At 35.6% G+C, this 18,947-nt stretch overlaps 1 protein-coding gene across 1 annotated transcript in view; it reads right to left on the bottom strand.

The window, feature by feature from the left end:
* ROBO2 (roundabout guidance receptor 2) overlaps positions 1 to 16,320 on the bottom strand; it is a 1,685,269-nt gene extending 1,668,949 nt beyond the window's left edge. Inside the window, exon 1 of the mRNA XM_019839528.2 lies at positions 16,191 to 16,320. The gene's annotated coding sequence lies outside the window, so the exon portion shown is untranslated. The remainder of the gene's footprint in view (positions 1 to 16,190) is intronic.
* Positions 16,321 to 18,947: the final 2,627 nt, after the last annotated feature.

The raw sequence follows: 18,947 nt of genomic DNA, 5'->3' as shown, positions 1-18,947 counted from the left end.
GATCTTCAGCCATCACACTATCTTCTAACTATGGAATTCAAATGAAACAAATACAGAGCGATTTACTTCAGGGCAAGCTACTATGAGTGAAAAAAATGAGAATTTGTTAAATCAATATAGAACGTCCTTGCTTTCCATAGTTCTGAGAGTGTATGGAAAAGTCCAAGTAATCAATCTCTCTGCTACATGCAGCCATCATGGCAGTCAAGAAATTCCACAAGAAACTTTTACATGTGGATTTGGAAAAGATAATAGAAAAAACTGTTTTGTTGTACTCAGTATTCTACGTACAACATACATTTTGTGCTACATGCTGGTGTTACATTGTGATTACCCATAACTCTATGTGAAAGAGGTAGTTTAATGAGCAATAGTCTTAAAGTTAATAAGCCTGACACTGGTTGGTTCAGTTACTAATTGGATAAATAACCTTGTACTAGTTATTTAACCTTTCTAAGATAAATTGAAGATGCTGGATTCCTCCTACAGGTGACACTTACATTGATTTTAGTCAACTTATCCTGTTAAACAGTAAATTGTACAACACAGAACTTTTCTCTAGACTTTACAGTTTCATAAGACCCCCTAAACTTGTCTTTCCCAACGTCAAGAAACACTGAGGAATAAAAATGGACTCCCTTCCAATTCAGCAGGAACTATCTGAACTAAATGAATTTATGTAGCACTACTCATTTTTTAAAAAATACATACAACCAATCAGCTGCATTAAGTTCTAAGTTCTTTAGAGGGCTTTGATATGGAATGTAGAGAAGATGGTCATCTACTGTCTTTCCCATCTTCCAGCTGCCTTCAATATCTTGAAGTTTATTTACACTCAAAAATTAGAATCCTATCTGAGAGAGTTTACCTAAAAGAGAAATCAGGCTAATTTTTCAGTAAAAGTATTCTAGAATAATAAATGCATTTCTGCTCAAAGCACTGGGATTCTGGTAATGATCATTTTCCTAATGAGGCACAGGAATTGTGACTGTAAAAAGTTGGTGTATGATATCTGCCAAGTTCAAATGAGCTTCATTTTTATGGGCCTTCTACTAAGGTCAAGTATAATGACTCAAATTAGTGAACTTAAAAATTGTTTTAAAATGCTTGATGGAGACATTTCAGATGATGATCTGAGATTTATTTCTGTTACGTTTGCTGCATTCAATGTGCTACCAAGATTTAATCAGATTAATCAACTACCATAAACTGTAAAACATACTGCTCCTTACAATCACCTTAAGAACTTTTAAACAGGTCAAACCTAGAAGATACGCTTTTAGTAATAATTTACTGGAGCCAATAAATTTTATTTAATTTAGTTGTTTTGAGATGTTTTTAACAAAGGAGACTTGGGAAATCAAGGCATAATTGTTTTAAAGAAACCTTTTTGGGGGAGTTATTAAAATTATTAAATATGATTTCAACTTATGAATCTGATGCCATTAATCATAAACTACAGGAAGAGTAATTGTAAAACTTCATGAGAAGTAATATTTTTATAAAGTTGTATTATTAATTTCAACTGGATACATTCCATATTACTGGGAAATATTAAGAATATCATTCCTTGGCTAGCAAAGCCTTTATTCCCTGGAGGAACATCATGCTCCCTGCAGGTATAATGTTCAGCATATTTGTCAGATTTGTCTTCTGGTTTCCTGTAAGCAGTTTATGAATCATAAAGGAAAAGAAAACAAAAAGGTGCACTACATTTAAAACTTTGATCAAAAGAACGTTCTTTGAGTTTTAAAACACGACTGGATTAGTTTTGTGAACTATTTTCACAAGTTGGAGATGGGGAGCAAATACAACACTTCATAATCTTATTTTCTTTTTTAATCCTGTTGTTCTTGAAAACTTTCAGGTAGCACCAATTTTGCAAATTTGCTTCTCCTTAACAGCTTATCTATCACTATCGTAACACTTTTCATCTGTTTCCACCACTGGACTATGCCTTTATTACTTAACATAATGTCCTCTACATAACTAGTTGGTAAACATATTATTAGAATGGATAGTAGAAATTGGATTTTCAGTGGGATATCCTATTTCCCCCTATTCTGGTCTTCAATTCAAATCACTCAAGCTGTCTTTGCCATCCTCATCCTCATCAGAGGCATTGGTCCAAGTGACCTTGGTTTATAGTACTACAACTAAAATTATTAATGACTTTATAGTGCTAGAAAAATTGTAGGATTATCCAACACAACCTTGAATGCACCATCCAAGCCTCACATAATCAAAAACATGTTTATTAGCTTTCAAAAGATACCCCCTTTTTAAACCTACATATTGTTTGTATATGTGAATAAAACAGTTCATCTCTCTACATTCTCATTATCCTGACATGAAGGACTTTCTTAAGAAAATGAGTTCCCAATTCTTTCCTGAAATGCCCACTTAATTCTTCAGCAACCATCTATAGCATATATATATATATATATATATGGTTTAAACGTGTTAGTTTCTTATTGCTGCTATCACAAATTAACACAAACTCAGTGGCTTAAAACAACATAAGTTTATTTTCTAATGGTTCTAGACGTCAGAAGTCCAAAACAAGTCTTCCTAGTGGGACTAAAATTAAGTCATCATCCAGGGCTATGTTACTTCTAGAGGCTCTTTTGGGAAGAACCATTCTAGAAGTTGAATGTATCTTTTGTCTCTATCCACAAAACTTACTACTCCAACCTCTCTTTCAGTCACTTCATCTCCTTCTAATGATTTTGTCCTCCCTCTTATAGGGTCTCTGTGATTACACTGGACCTACACAAATAATGAAAGATAATCTCTGCATTTTAAGGTCAGATGTTTAACAATTTTCATTTCACCTGCAACCTTAACTCCCCCTTGCTATGTAATACAACATATTCACAAATTCTGGGGATTAGGATGTAGATGTCATTGGGAAGACATTATTCATACCATACTCAGTAATTGGAAAAAGGTAAAATAAGGTATAATGCCCTGCTCACTCTGGCAATGAAATTCTATATGATATAAAGATCTAGCACAAATTATTTTAAAAGGTTTTAGCTACTAGATTATTGATCAGTTTTAGTATATTCTAGAAAAATCTCATGTCCTTGATGTTAACCCATCACACACAAATAAATGGTCTTTTTAAAATTAAAAAGGCATATTCAAGGCTACCTGAGGAATAGAAAAGTAGAGCTGCTATACCTCAAGGGGCCTGATTTCTGCGTATCATAACTCTAGCAATACAGGCACACACAAGCTAAATTCCTTTCTGACACAGTCTGGATACTATTTCCCCCATGCCTACCAAATGCCTTTATTCTCATCACTGTTTACATTCGGCCCTACTTTTTTTTAGAGCTTACCTTTATTAGCTTTTTCCCTTTGCTTCGCCTTATTTTTCTCCTCTGAACTGGATTTCCTTTCTTATGCATTCCATATGCTCACACAATTGATTACGCTCTGCTTCACAGGATTCTCTCATTTTATGCATACACCCCTCCCTAACATACACACATAAGTTGCTCTGTCAGCCTCAGTTACCTAACCTTAATACACTCGGTAGTAACTTCTCCTGCTCAGACTCTGTCTCCAGCCTGAAAACTTAGTATTTTTCATCTTGTAGCCTAACTTAAGCTTCATAATTAAGCAAAGTCCCTATTTGATGGACTAGTAGGGTTTCTGCCCCTAAAAGTCTGGCTAATGCACAGAAACACATTTGGGAATACAAATTGACTTTTATGTATAGAAGCCAGATGTATTTCATGCCTACGTGAGCTTAGGGAAGCAAGTTCATCTCATATATCACAATAAACATCTGTTCCACTGAATTTCACTGCCGGATACTCATCATACTTAGGCAACAAAACACTTAAGGAAATAAAAGCTCTTTCCAATAATAATAATATTAAAAAGTACATCATAAAGCTTTGTTAAAAAAAAAGAAAAGAAAAAAGTCTTCCTCTAGCAGTTAAGCCTGAAGTAGGAACTACTAAAAAACAATAAAATAATTACTGAAATATAGTTTCTGATAAGGAATCTCGGCCCTGTAAAATTTAGAGAAAGTGATGGGTGAGTTTATATTTGAAAGGCTGCTTTCAACAGCAAAGAGTGTGTTCTGATATTTGAATATACTTTGGAAAATGCAAAAATTTAAAAGAACTAAAAGAAAACAATCGACATGGACACGAATGTGCATATAGTTTCACAGATAGTTTTACAGTTTTACTTATAGCATGAATAAGTTCATACTACAGTTTGGTTAAAATGTCACACATACATAATTTCCTCCATGTTTTTTGCATTTGACTAGCAATACAGATGCTAATACATTTAGTATTCATTTGAGTCTCTGTGTTTCCTGCCAATGAACTTTGTCTTTTTTTTCTTATTTTTTAAATGTTTATTTATTATTTTTTGAGAGAGAAAGAGAGAGAGAGAGAGAGAGAGAAACTGAGTGGGGGAGAGGTAGAGAGAGGGAGACACAGAATCCGCAGCAGGCTCCCGGCTCTGAGCTGTCAGCACAGAGCTTGATGCAGGACTCAAACCCATGGGCCCTGAGATCTTGACCTCCTGAGCTGAAATCAGAAGCTCAACCAACTGAGCCACCCAGGTCCCCTGTCCTTTTTTGCTATTGGACCATTCGTAATGATTTATTGGACTATTTATATGTCAAATATGTCAAGTGAATTGCAAATACTTTCTCCTGATTTGGCATTTTCTTTTTATATCCAGTGATGGTATCATTTGAAATATTAAAGTTTTTCACTTTAACAAAGTCCAATCCATCAGTCTTTATTAGTTTCTGTCTTTGGTTGGGTTATACTTTGGAAAGTTAATTTAGCCCTAATATTACAAATGACATTTGCCTATATATTTTCTTCTTTATATTTGGAGGCGTTTACTCAGTGCCTACTGTGAAATTAATTGGGTGTATTATAACTTTTTACAACTATGAAGCACATAGCCAATTACTTGAACATCATTTTATGAATCATTTATCATTTCCCCACTGATTTGAAAGACCATATTTATCATATATCAGATTTTAAGTTTATTGACATTATATAACACTATGTAGTTGTGAAATTATGCAAATTCAAGCATAACAGCCAGTTTACTTCTTCACCATTATCCCCTGAAGGGATGGATAGAGGAACTGTTTTCTTATGGTTTCAGTGTATAACATAACATTGTTTAAATGACATTCTAGCAACTCAGAAACTTTAATTTCTGGTTCTGAAATGTGTTTCACCTTGACCAATCTGTCCTGCAATTTGCCTGTGAGGGTAGAGACTGACTTTTGTGATAGTTACATTCCTATTACTTAAAATTGTGTCAGGTACTGAGTAGGTGCTCAAAAATATCTGTTTAATGATTACATTGATGGATGTCTGGTTTTCCATTGCAGTGGTGCTACCTACCACACTCTGAATAATTTTAACTAGCTTTTCTCTGTCAAAAATCAAACATTCATCACAATTTTGCATGTGCTCATATACATGCACATGCACCCTTTACAGAGACACATTGCTTTCCAAATATCAACAAAGAATATAAGATATTTGTTAGTTCTAAAGGTCTAGTCACAAAGAAAATAACAATATAAAACCATAAATGTGAGACAGGAATATGGGAGGTCAAATTACCAAATGAAAATTTCTCCTTTTTTAATTTGTTGCTAATGAGGTGAAAAAGTAATGAATGTAAAAATAAAAGTACACAATATATGGGGCACCTGGGTGGCTCAGTCGGTTGGGTGTCCGACTTCGGCTCAAGTCATCATCTTGTGGTTTATGGGTTCAAGCCCTGCATGTGGCTCTGTCCTAACAGCTCAGAGCTTGGAGACTGCTTCTGATTCTGTGTCTCCTCCTCTCTCTGTCCCTCCCATGTTCATGCTCTGTCTGTCTCTCAATAATAAATAAATGTTTAATTTTTTAAAAAAGTACACAATATATGTATATATCACATGCACTCAGTTTCATGATGGATATATATATATATATATATACACATATATATATATACAGATAAGTATGGATATTTGTGCTAAATAATATGCTATCCCTTTTATATTTATAGTACACATAATGTACATACCTGCACAACAAATTTGAATGATTTTCATAAAATTTCAATTCTATTAATTTCCTCAGCTAACAACTGAAGAGCATTTAAATCAAAACCAACTCATTTGGAAGTTTTTTTTAACCAATATCTCCCATTTATTCTCATTTTTATGGCTCCTTATGTTGCCATTTTGTGTCCATTTTGCCATAATTGATACATATTTGAAAGAGTCACCCTAAGGAATTGACCCTTTGGATAAGATCTCTAAAACTGAATTTGCATCAATTATATATGTGTACACAAATACTTAAAATAGAAAGGTCAAATGTAAAAATATGTATACATATGTGAAAAATACTTAATTTAACTCAGATATTTTACGTTATCTATGCATTTAGTTCTGTTAATAAAATCAGTATTTTATATATCTTGGTAATAAACTTGTTTGTTTTAAGGCACTTGCTTCCATCTGAAATACCACATTGTTATAACACACTGAGAATTTGATACTTCACCACAGCACACAAAGAGTAATAAAAAAAATTAAAATTAAATGAGTTGCCAGAAAATATATTTTTTGATGGATCAAATAATTTAAATTTGTCAGTCAGTGGGACAGCAAGGTGATAACAGATGAAAACCAAAGTTCTCAAGGCCAGTGAATAACAATAATGATGCTGTATTCTGAGCATCAATCACCATTACCACAAATCTCTGATACCCACACTGCCAAATATTTCACATACAACCTTAATAGTGATTAATAGATGTGCCAAAGTACTGAAACTGGAATGAGACTTTGTAGAAAAAGTGATGTTCAAAAGCATTTGACAATTCATCATTTCTACCTCTGGAAAGACTGCTTTTGTCAATGTTACCTACACAGATCTTGATTTTATTTACCTAATATTTAGCAAATATAGCTTTAGTGAAAATGTTAAGATTTACAGAATACAGTGTGTGAAATTATTGAGTGATTATAAAAGAAATCTACAACGAATCCCAACTACACAAATTTGCCAACAGTGGCAGGAAAAAGTAACTTACAGCATCATCTTCTTTCCCATAATCCTCAGCAGCACTGCCCATTCTTCTCTTTAGATAATTGATGTACATCATCTAAAGTCCTGTGTACCTGCCACCTCAGCACACACCCTCTATCCTTGCCTTCCAATCAGACTATGTCTTAAAAGCCTTTCTATGTAGGAGTTCTAGAGCCACCACTAAAAGTACATACTTGTTGCCAGTATTGAAATGGCTCCCTTTGAAAATTCAGAACTCACACTACTGAAAAAAAGAATCTAATTTTCAAAAATTGCTTTAGAATAAATAAACTTTAGAAAGGGGTGGGGGCGGGCTCCTGGGTGGCTCAGTCAGTTAAACATCTGACTTCAGCTCAGGTCATGATCTCCGAGTTCCTGAGCTCCAGCTTTGGGCTCCGCCCTGACAATGCATGTGAAGTCTGTGTGGGATTCTCTGTCTCTGTCTCTGTCTCTCTCTCTCTCTGCCCCTCACTCACTCGCACTCTCCCTTTCTCAAAAATAAATATATAAATGTAAAAAATTGTTTTAGAATACTGTGAACTCTGTGAAATAAATTGTGCTGGAATTAGACAACTTTCTTCATTTCAGCCTTCTCATCCGTTTTCTCATATTTTCCTTATAGTCACAGCTAATAGTAATACATTCATTGTTAGATTTCACTAATTGATTATTGCACAAAATAAATAGTTTCAACCATATTCCTGATGCTTCTACTGTTCTGGTTCTAGATAATCCTGTATTTTTTAATAAGTTATCTTTTGATTAAAAAAATCCCTGACTTTCATTCGTGAAAAAGCCATCATTTCTTCTTATAAGCATAATAATGGCAAACATACACTAAGTCTTGTGATCAACCTAGAGAAAAACTTAATCGTATTATTTTCATATCAGTTAATAAGAAGAACTATGTCATTTATTGTCCTCAGATCTAGTGCTATGGATAAGTTTTCAACCTAGAGGCAGTTGGTTTTATGAGCAAAAAGAGGAAGACAACCAGCAGTCTTATGCCCACACTGAGACATGTCCACACACACTTGCTTCCACAGCCAAAGTAACGCCATATGTCCTCAGTGATGTGGGTGGGCAAAAGTAACAGTTGGCCTGCGAGAGACAGCCATATGTACCGGCAGCCTATCACACCATCCTTTTTACTTATGGTTGCTGAAAGCTTAGTTGAAGCTCTTGCCCTCATGAATAGCATGGCTGGAGAAGATGCTTCCACAGTAGAAAAATACCACTTATTGTGCAATTACTCTATTCTGGACATGAAAGTAAAAAAATATGCTTGTACATTACTCTCCTTATCATCATCTACTTAAACATCAACAGAGTTCCTTCATCCAGTCTCACCTTCCCTCACTAAAATGTTTTACATTTATGTGAAAAGGGACAAATGTGCAGTCTTTTATCAAAAATGATCATTTGTAATCATCCCTGTTTAATTCAATGTTATACCAACCTCTATTTGTAGCTAGATATTCATAAAACTATATTGCTGGACATTGAAAATATTTTAAAAAAATAAAAATATTTAAAAACTTAGGAGTATTCAAATTAGTTCTGGAAAGCAAGGAGATAGCAATAAGCAAAACTGCATCAGACACACATTACTGTTTACAAGGTAAAAGAGAAACATGGGTTTTAAATTTTTGTAACAGCTTTGTACCTTAACAGGCTTTCTCTTGAATCTCCATAAGTGCAAATAAAATTCAGCTATTGTACTGTTAAAAAAATTTATTGTTTTAAGGTCATTCTTAACACTGATCAGATAAGATAATTTACTTTTTCTCTTAATGGCTTCTTTTTGACAAATGAGAGAGCTTTTAGGAAGGACAATGCTCCCTGCACAACAACCAGTAAAGCATGTCACATTCATTTACAACATAATTTTAAGAAAAATGAAGGACAAACTCTTGAGACAGTAAGAATTCATTTGCATTAAATTAATGTGAGCAGGGCACTTCATGCTCCCTTTGGCAACAGTGGGATAGGGGAACAAATGAATCCACCTTATATAACAGTTCTCCCTTGAATTACAGAAGATTTGTAAAGTTGACATGACCATCATTAAATTTCCCCTGGAAGTCTACAATTATTGTGTAGAACTCATGAGATTAAATATTCACAATGAATATTTGTGAAGAGTGCCAATTATTATGGAAATAGTATCTGACATCCCTTGAGTATGTCCTGAAAAATTTTTAAAGAGCACCAAGCTTTCTATGGTTTCTTACATTGATTTGGCTTTGTAAACAAGGGCTAACTTCATAAAGAAGAACTATCAGATATTGCTCTGTGTAATTTAAACTTAAGTCACCCAGATGTTGGCCCTGACAGATAATGGGTATAATTAATATTTTTGACCCTAGAAGTGGAAATGATTTCACTTATACTTACCTAAAATTACACCTAATAAATGTAAGGGATCAGCATCTGTTGTTGGAAAATTACCAATCAATATCTTCTAAAAGATCTAAAAACCCCCAAATTTATAATTTTTCAACAAGGAAGCAAGCACATTAATTTCAGAGCCTCAAAGCACACAGATATTACTACTGTACGTGGTAGGCTGAATAATGGTCCCCAACGATACTCTCTTCCTAAATCCCACACTCTGTGGATGTATTACCTTACATAATCAAAGGGACTTTGCAAACATGATTGAGTTAAGAATACTGAGATGGAGATCCTGGATCATCCAGGTGAGCCCAGGGTAATCACAAGAGTCCTTGAAGGAAAGATGGAGGAGTTAGAGGAAGAGGCAATGTAGAGACAGATAGGATAGGAACAATGCACTTTGAAAATGGAGGAAGGGGCCATATGCCAATGAATTCAGATGGCCACTAGAAGCAAGAAAAGGCAAGAAAATGGATTCTCCCCTCAGAGCCTCCAGAAGGAATCAGCTTCGTAGACATATTGACTCTAGCCCAGTGAAACTGCTTTGAGAATTCTGAACTCCAAAACTGTAAGGCAATACATTTTTTAAGCCATTAAGTTTGTGGTAATTTGTTAGAGCAGCTCTAGGAAACTAATATACCATTATAATGAGCAAAGGAAAGCAGATGAAACAGTGATGAACTTGAGAGATCCTAGGGGGAAAAAATAAGGAGCATTAAACTTAATAACTGGATTTATCTTGGTAACTATTTACTTGTTTATCCCTGAGCCACATTATTAATATGATCATAACCATTCAATCAATATGAATCAACCAGTATGTCTAATTTAGAGATGAAAAGATTCTATTTACTCTTCCTCTAACCCCATGCAGAAAGCCTTGAGCAACCTTATATCTGATAGAGGGCATATCTTCATGTAAGAATCTTCCTGTTTAGCAGAGAAGTTATATCTGAAATTAAGTCCTATTAAGCCAATCTGCAGACGGTATATACAATATTCAAGTATTACCCTTTAAGAACACCATTAGGACTGAGTTTATGATGCTACCTTCACCAACAGAATCAAAGTTAACTTGAAAGATTCTCAAAGCAATAGTAAAAACTTGTGTACATTCTTTCCTCTTGTTAAAAATAAATTATGGGGAGGGGGCGCCTGGGTGGCTCAGTTGATTGAGCACCCGGCTTCAGCTCAGGTCATGATCTCACAGTTTATGGGTTCGAGCCCCGCATCGGGCTCTATGCTGACAGCTGCTTCGAATTCTGTGTCTCCCTCTCTCTCTGCTCCTCCCCTGCTCATGCTCTCTCTCTCTCTCTCCTTCAAAAATAAATAAAAACATTAAAAAAATAAAACAAAATAAATTATTGGCCAACTCTCCATTTTGTTTACGCTAATTGGATTAAGTCCAGACATAAATTTTACTACCACAAACAGGAAATCATTTAAATATAAAATTCTCACCTATTGCTGACAAAATGACAGTATAAAACTGCCAAGAGTTGGAAGGAATAAGTTTAGCAAGATAAACATGTCCCTTTCCTTATCAAAACTTGTCCTGAGACCTGGCTTGCTTCTTTTCTGATGCTTAAGCACAATAAAAATTATAAGAACACTCCTACTTTTCTAGTGTTTAATCAAAAGAGAAGCAGGAAATGGGAATGTTTTGTCCAAGATTGACACTGAATTTTAGGAAGTATATTAAAAAATTGGAAAAAATATGTAGACTATCTCCATAGTAGTATATGGAAGGACAAGAAAAATACTTGTCTACCATGTATTACATCCTTTACGTAAATGATTTTATCAAACTTCTTTAATGTACTAACAACTCTTCAAAACAAGCATTTTATAGATAAAGAAAAGATCACAAAAAAGGATCTTGATCAATGCCACACAGCTATTAAAAGGTAGAACTACGGTGAATATAACAGCAAGAATAAAATAACAGTCTTACCCTACTTGGAACTGGACCCACATTAAAACGCAAAACATGGATAAAGAACCAATAAGTTAGATACTAGTAATCTTATTTCACAGAAGAAGCATCTGAGGTGAATAGAGGCTACACCATTTGTTTCAAGTTCATACCACTAGCAAGAGGCAATTTCAAATCCAGATCTGCATGACACTTTATTACTCCAATATGCAGGTGCATTATTTCCAGGATTAACTGTGATAATTCTTGTTAACCCTAAATGAGTGTCTGACACTAAGTGCTCTACAATTTATCCTTATTCTTATTTAGTGTGAGAATTATTAAACTTCTTCACCCGTCTTTTGCAGTCTCACTACTCATCCATATTACAGTTTTCCATGAAAAATAAAGTTCAACATATGCATCTTTTTTGGATGCAAATTTTGGAGCTCAAGTAATACATCACACTAAACTGCTAGTATAAGTTTGGAATGAAAAAAAGGAAAGTTTTCATTTAGTAAAAAATAATTGGATTGTTCATTCCTTTATCTATAGTATAGCTCATTAAATGTATATTTGTATTAAAAAACATAATTTCCTATAACTCTTCCTATGCTTAAGTAATATATTTAAAGAACTGATTCAACAAATCAGAATAATTCATGAATTATATTAGGCAAAACTTTTGTTCAGTGACTTCTGCTTTTTCTTTCCTATCATGTAGCCCATCTTAAGAATTTGTCTTTAAGCCCATAAGTTTGTCTTAAAGTCAACCTTCTAGCCTTCTCCCAGTTCCTCTACTTTTTCTTAGTTTCTCTTAAGTAGTGAATAAAATGTGTTTATCCAAAGTTACCTTGGCATTGGAACAATGCAGTGAAAACTGTGGTTGTCAATCATGTCTGCCGTTCATACATCTCCATATTTTTCTGCACTAAATCTCCTCTAATACTCTCTATGCTATCAGTGTCACCATAAAAGGAGATAAGGCATGAATCTCATAATGTAAAACTTAAAATGCTTAGTCCTTTTAATAGCCCATGCTTACTCTGAACTACTCATGTTAAAATGAGCAACTAAGAGAACATGGCACTTTTATTTACTTTAATTAATTTTTTTTTGGAGAGGGGGAGAGAGAGAGAGCATACAAGTGAGGGACAAAGGGGAGGGAAGGACAGAATCCCAAGAAACCACTCTCAGAACCCAGACACAGGGCTCAATCTCACCACCATGATGGAGATCAAGACCTGAGCCAAAATCAAGAGCCAAATACTTAACTAACTGAGCCACTCAGGTGCCCCCAACAGGACACTTTTAGAAAAGCAGAGTCCAAAATTCAATTTATATCTCTGCCAATTTTTATCCAAGAAAGCATGACCCTATGGTCATCCTATGTTTGAAAAAAAAAAAAAAAAAGAAATCATTTTCATCAATGAATATTTATGATACTTCTGTAGTAAGAATCGTTGCTGTTTCACTTTCTCCCCCTCAGCACTACTATTCTCACGCACATGGGTCAGACAACATCCAGGGTTAATCAGTGACTCTACCAAAAGGATTTTGGGGGGCAGTGTGGGGTGGGGGTTTTTGTCACTAAAGCTGTCTCAGACTGTGCACAGGGTTGTCTGGAAATTCGAGGGCAACAATGTCCCCAGCCTCTGAAGCAGCCCTTAATGATGCAAATCACTCTTGTTGAGGAATGTCCGCATATAAATATTTCTAGATAAAGATGTAACATGGTCCCCATTCCTTCATGAGGGAGAATATGACATATCTTTTTTTTTCTTATCCTCCTCTCTCTCTCCTTCCTCCCAGCTGACAGTCTGAATAACTGCACAGGAATAAGGCTTTAGTCAGCATTCTCAAGAGGACTTATTCTCTGAGATGGTAAACAATGATGAGCTTCACTCACACCCTGTTTGAGCTACTTTATAGGATCTGAGAGACGATTATGAGACTCCAGAAAAACCATTGTAAGCCGCCCTTTTAATACCAACACCTGCAAGGAATTGGTTGGATGGCCAAGAACCAAAGAACCTATTATCTTGGTTAATTCGAGAATACACCATGAGTGTGCCTGTGATCCTGTGATCAGATGCAAAGTTGCACATCATATACTTAGTCCCCATACATAACGATTTTTGTTAGGTCTATCAGAGGAAAAAAATAGTTTCAAAGTGTTTTGAGACTCCAAGAAGTTTCCTGTATAGTATTTATTTCTCTTGCTCACCTTTTTCCCATACCCCAAAAGGTTCTACTAAACATGTATACACACACAAATGCATCATTCCCCCAAAACTCACATACTGTCTTTGTAACTCAAAAGGCTTTTTAAGAGCCTAAGTATAGCAGAATGTTACTACTTAAGAATGAAAATGGATAAAAAAAACTGAAACAAATTTAAAAAAATTCTCTCTCTCAAAGGTTAAAATGAGGTTTACTTTAAATTAGCCTATATCAGACAAAGTACTCATGGCATATATAAAACTTGGATTCATTTTTACAAATGTGGTTATATACCAAAAATAAAATTGTTCAGTTTCTAACTTCCTCTTCTCCCATATCCTATACAGGCATACATAACCTGTCAATGTTCAAGGAATCTAAAAACAAGTCCTTGTGAAGTCTGGCAGTTTACTCTGAAAGTAAGTTTTAGCTGTGTTTCAAGTTCACACTAAGCAATTTTAAAATGCATCTAAAAGTGGACTATCTTCTATCTTGATTATAAGACATAAATTATTCCAATACTACTCTTAGTAAATATTGAGTCTGTGTTTCATATCCACTCTTATAAAGGAGGACACAAGGTCAGCTGTTAAGGAGTTTAGGAGTGATTTGAAGATGAGGAGCAGACGAGTATAACTCTATACAATTACATTTTCTTGTATGTAAAAAAAAAACCCAGTTTTAATAAATAATCAGAAAAAAAGCAATACTTTAGGTATTTTTACATAAGGCATATTCGTATATCACTATTGTCATAGTTTCAACTAAAAGCAGCAATGCACGTTTTGGGAAAAGAATTGAATGTGAAGTTAATTAGCCTAGGCTTACAGTTCTACTTTATAACATAAAGATTGTAGACATTTAGGGAAATTAATCCCTCTATGTCATACGCTTTTCACCTGAAAAGTAGAAATAATATTACTGATCTTTCTAAACTTCTGTAAGAAATTAGAAATGGAAGAGATGAGAAAGAATAGGACTCATGGTAGCAGACAAGATGGATTTATTGAATCCAAATTGATATTAAAGGTAGAAAGAAAGTAAAATATTTCACCTTAATTGATAAAACTGTAGCTGCATTGAGAAATTCAAATATCTCAATTTGAAAAAAACAGTAAGCTCTCTTAAGCATAAAATAATACTAGACCCTTGCAGAGAATTTAGTAAATATTTGAAAGATATATAGATTTCATCCCCCAATTTGGGTTCTGAAATTTATTTGCTAAATTCATAATTTATATACTTCACTACTATTAAAATGCATGGTAGCCCATATGACTAATTGTATGACCACCAATTTTTACTGAAAAATATCCAGCAAGGTTCATGAAGTAAGTATTGGATCTAAAAACAAAAATAGCAACCCCGACCACCTAAAAGGCAAACATAAAAAAAAATTAAAAATTAAAAAAAAACTCTTATGACCATGATGATTAAAAGTTAGTGCTATTAGCAAGAAAGCAACTTCTAAACTAAATAAACTCATAATACACCTTAGTAATCTTTCCTCCCACACCGGAAATAAAAAGAAAAAGAGAAAGAAAAAGAAAGAGAAGAAAAGATGAGAAAAGAAAGGAAAAGAAAAGAAAAGAAAAGAAAAGAAAAGAAAAGAAAAGAAAAGAAAAGAAAAAAAAGAAAAGACAGGGAGAAAGAGAGAACTGAAGTAAGAAAGAAAATGTGAAAAAATTAAACTAAGCAAGTTCTGTGGGAAATGTCCACAATTTCATTCCCAGAATTTCTTCCATCCCTTTCCCCAAAGTCCTTTCAGGAAAATAAAGTTGTTCTCCTCTTAATGTGAACTCATCACTTTTTCCATAGCATTTTCAAAATAATAAATATACTTCCTGTCAGTCAGACACTTAAAAGTCGTGCTGTTAAAGAACTACTGGTAATAATTTTGGAACAATATGGTAATAATATGGTAATAATTTTGGAACAAAAACTGAAGAGGAAATGAATCAACATGGCTTTTAAGCTAAATTGCCATCAATTCCAGAGCCTGTCTAGAGAGCCTGAAGTTCTCTGCCTTTTAATAAGCTTATGGAGAGTACTGAGCAAAAAAACCACCAGTTCCTCATAGTGTTACCCTCTGGTGAATCAGGGTGAGAGCAACACTGCTCCCCACTTAGAGAGCAAGGTTACCCTGTCCCAGCACATACTAGGACTCCTTACTTCCACACCTTTCCAATCCTTTGACTAGACTTGGAAAATTGGGCATGAGCCAAGGAGAAGGAGGGACAGAAGGACAAAATAGGCAGCCAGAAAAACAAATGACTGTCTAGAAAGCTTATATATAAAACACATATAACACATGCATTTGAGGACATTTCCTAAAATCCAGTCACTTCAGCTGAATTCCATCAGAATCCCCTCATCCTTGCTGTGAGGATCGTAACTGCCCACCCACCCCCCCCCCCCCCAGCCTTTGCAGCCACGCCAAAATCAGTCTGTCATGACTTTGGATAAATTGTAAAGCCAGCAGTGTTTGGGGAGCTGAGCAAGCTCGCCAATTCAAAGCCTTTAGTTCGAGACCCCTCAGTACATCTCTCGGTTTAACTCACCTGGAGTCAGGTCTAGACGGCAGCCTCCGCCCAGGGCGACTGGGAAGCAGCCCTGGGAAGCTCAGCAGAGTCCGCCTGAATAATGGAAGCAGTGCAGCTGAGCAGCTCCCCCCGGACCTGCTGCTCTAGCTGCTCCCAGATTTCTTCCACTCCCCACCCGGAGCCGTCCTTCCTTTCTCCTCCTCCTCCTCCTCCCAGCCTGCCGCTACTGCACTCCCTCTTCCTGGCGGTGGCGCAGAGAAGAGTCCTCCCAGCCTCCCTCCTCAGGCGCACGAGCTGTCCGTGGTGCTAAAGAAGTGGCTCCGGGCTCTTCAGGGCCGGCGGTGCACACAAGCCTTCTGTGAAACCGGAGTCCCAGGAGCAGTGCCACGGATTTGCCTCGTGAGGTCACCGGAGAAATGGGCTAGAAGAGGCGACCAGCTGTACCCGCTAGTATCTAACATTCCCTTGCCGGTTTAAATAATCAATAACCTTAGACTTCTTCCTAAACATCTCCAGTAATTCACAAGTGCTAAAAAGTAAAAGAAAAGATTTGAGAACATATATGTATTAACATTATTCTCTATACAGAGACAATAATTTGGCTGGATTCTAAGACTGACAAATCCAAGAAGTGGTACAAGGTTCAGTGTAATTATTTTAATATATTTGGGGGCACTTGGGGCTCTCTAATCCAAACAAGCAATCACCTAGGCACATAGATTCTTAAGGGAAGTCAAAGGATACTAATTAAATGACAGGCTCTTTGTTTAATAGCCTCCCTTTTCAGCTCAATCTTTACCACAATTCAATGAAGCAGTATTATCAGCTCTACTTTGTATTTTAAGAATTAGAGACAGAGTAACTTGCTCAAGGTCACAGAGATTCTATGTTTCTAAACCTAAATAATAACTGAAATCAGTATGTCCACAATCCATACCCCATGTACAATGTCTTGCAGCATCTCAGGTAATACTGTGCAAGCGAACCAATAAAGATAATGGAACTACTAACAAATACACACCAGGAGCCTAATGAATACCTTGAATCACAGTGGGACTTGTGAATAGTCAAATACTCCAAATAACAACAGCAAAGATGCATCCTAACCAAGTGATTACTTACAACAACAGTCAGAATTAGAAAAGGTAAATAATGTTCAAAATCTTCAGAATCAATTATCAGTCACATGTGAGTTGAATTTCCCGCCCTAAAAAAAAAGAGGACAGATACTGGCTCTTCCAAGAAACCTGAAATGGTCATGGTCTTTTTGCAATGGAACAAGGCCTAGTAAACCAACAACACATGTTTCCCATTTAGAATATGCAATTACTGGGGCGCCTGGGTGGCGCAGTCGGTTAAGCGTCCGACTTCAGCCAGGTCACGATCTCGCGGTCCACGAGTTCGAGCCCCGCGTCAGGCTCTGGGCTGATGGCTCAGAGCCTGGAGCCTGTTTCCGATTCTGTGTCTCCCTCTCTCTCTGCCCCTCCCCCGTTCATGCTCTGTCTCTCTCTGTCCCAAAAATAAATAAAAACATTGAAAAAAAATTAAAAAAAAAAGAATATACAATTACTATTTAATATTTTTAAACTATCAGTAGTCATCCATTTCAACTAACTTTACATAAAAATTCATTACCCATTCAAACTTCCAGTATATGAGATAGCATTGGAAGTTAAATTTACTTGAACCTATAGAAATATAGAAAGTTAATAAAGTAATTCAATTGACTTCTTTACTAATATGTCATGATGTATTTCCTCCTCAGGCAAAGAATTAGAATTCCTCCTACAGTATGAAATACTATAATATGAGTTCTATAATTTTCTTTGTAGAGATAGAAGTATTAAGAAGTACAGTCAGATTTCTTACAGCCAAATCTATCCTGATTATTCATACTATGCTCCATTCTTCTTATTTTCTTCTTATTTTCAAACAAATATTCTTCTTATTTTCAAGGAAATGTATGTGATAAAAGATAGATCATTGGTTCTTAGGAGGTGAGCAATCTTTTCTCAATTTTGTTTTATTTTTTTTTAATGTTTACTTAGTTTTGAGGCAGTGAGAGACAGAGCACAAGTGGTAGAGTGGCAGAGAGAGACTGAGACAGAATCCAAAGTAGGCTCCAGGTTCCAGCTGTCAGTATAGAGCCTGACTAAGGGTTCAGAGCCATGAACTGCCAGATCATGACCTGAGCCAGTCTATGCTTAACCCACTGAGCCACCCAGATGCCCCCAGGAGGTAAGCGATCTCTAAGCAACTATGTCAACACCAACTACTAACTAAATAAGAATAAATTTTGCTCAGGGGCACCTGGGTAGCTCATTCTGTTAAGCATTTGACTTTGCCTCAGGTCATGGTCTCACAGGGTGGATTCAAGCCCCAGCCCCATCGGGCTCTGTGCTGACAGCTCACAGCCTGGAGCCTGCTTCAGATTCTGTGTCTCCCTCTCTCTCTGCCCCTCCCCCACTCACTCTCTGTCTCTCTCTCTCTCTCTCAAAAATAAATAAACATTAAAAAATAATTTTTAAAAATTTTAAAAAGAATAAATTTTGCTCATAGTCATAAAAGACTATGATCAAGGTATGACTAACTGCATTCTACTTTATTAATTTTACTACTCTTTCTACATACAAATATGTACATATATTTTTTATCCTACCTAGATATTGATATCTAGATATATGAACATACAAATATGTACATATATTTTTTATCCTACCTAGATATTGATATCGGCATAAAATTGTATCTATCCTTCAATACTCAGTGTACATG

The sequence above is a fragment of the Felis catus genome, chromosome C2 (assembly GCF_018350175.1).
Source record: "Felis catus isolate Fca126 chromosome C2, F.catus_Fca126_mat1.0, whole genome shotgun sequence".
NCBI classification, from domain to species: domain Eukaryota; kingdom Metazoa; phylum Chordata; class Mammalia; order Carnivora; family Felidae; genus Felis; species Felis catus.
Note: the sequence above shows the minus strand (reverse complement) of the source record. Positions and strands in the feature narration are given on the sequence as shown.